Consider the following 1,463-nt stretch of genomic DNA (forward strand, 5'->3'; position numbering starts at 1 on the left):
TAGCACGGACGGCACTGGGAGAAAATTTTGCATGGCGTCGCCTGGCAGAGTTGTCGTGTCTTCTCGTCGTTGTGATATGCCGAGTTTGGGTGGCGCCTTGGGGTCGCGGCGGTCTCTTTCCGCTGACGACACGAGGCGCGCTTTCTTGTTGCCGCGGGCCGCTCGGCCGGCCGTCTCGAGCACCTCAGCTGCCGCAGAGTCAGTCTCTGCCCCCCCCCAAGAATAGGGAAAATGCGGGCCAGGACCTGGGAGCCGGCCGCGGAACCGCATGGAAGGTTTCCGCCGCCGCCGATCAGACCTCCGCGTCCGCAAATACAGTAGGGCCAGCAATGCAGCCGGGATACCTAACGGTGTCAACGAAGGCTGTAACTGGCACCCCCCTGGCAGCAGCCCCACTTTCCGCCCCGGACATGGCAAGAAACACACCAGTTATACACAGTACGCCGACAACGAAACACATTGTCGGTACTTGCGATCCTGCCCCTCCTAACCTCGTCCTAACTCCGCTCCTGCTTGCCAACGCCACCGGCACACTTCCCGAGTACATTGCGTCCATGAAGAGTGGCAAGCAGATGACCCGTCTGCCGACAAAAATCCTCCCCAAACCAACCCCCTCGTCACAGTCTTCCACCCGCTCCAAATACCTTAAATCCCCCCCACTCAAGTCCACCACATCCAACCAGCGGCGTGTAAGAAAGGACAGGAAGCACTCCAAGGGGAAGAAGAAATCCACCACCCCCACCCCAACCACTTCCACACCCTCTGAGGAGCCAGCGCCCCCGACAGCACCTGTCGTCGCACTGGGAGGGGACCAGAAAACACCTGCACTGGAAGGGAACCGCGTAACCGGGCAGGATGCGGACGGTTTCGTGCTGGCGAGGAAAACGTTTCGCCAGCCGAAGCTTCCGCCGGCCCGGGGAGTGGAACCCACCCCGAACAGATTTCAGGCGGTTGCTGATGAGCCAGAGGCAACAGAAATCACAACACAGACACAGAATCAAGTCGCCCACCACCTCCCCCCGATTGTAGCTGAGTTTTCACAAAGCTATGAGGAGCTCTTCGAGCTGTTGAAGGCAGAAATCGGGGGAGGCAGTTTCCAGGCTAAACCTGCAGGTGGAGACAAGATCAAAATCACACTGCACACACTTGAAAACTACACCGCAGTCAAGACACTCTTTAAAAACAAAAACATACCACACTACACGTTCCCCACAACTAAAACAAGGAACAGGAACATAGTAATAAGAGACCTCCCAAGACGAGTGTCCCCCCAGGCGATCAAAACAGATTTGACTGCCCAGGGGTACGTCGTAAAGGCGGTCCAGCAGATGGGCAACATCGACAGCAAGTGGCCACTATACCAGGCCACACTCCCGGACATCCCTCAGAACAAAAGGGAGATAAAGATGGTCCTGGCTGTGCCTGTCACCACCGAACCGCTTCGCCGTAAGAACAAGACGGTG

Source organism: Schistocerca nitens, chromosome 9, assembly GCF_023898315.1.
Source record: "Schistocerca nitens isolate TAMUIC-IGC-003100 chromosome 9, iqSchNite1.1, whole genome shotgun sequence".
NCBI lineage: Eukaryota > Metazoa > Arthropoda > Insecta > Orthoptera > Acrididae > Schistocerca > Schistocerca nitens.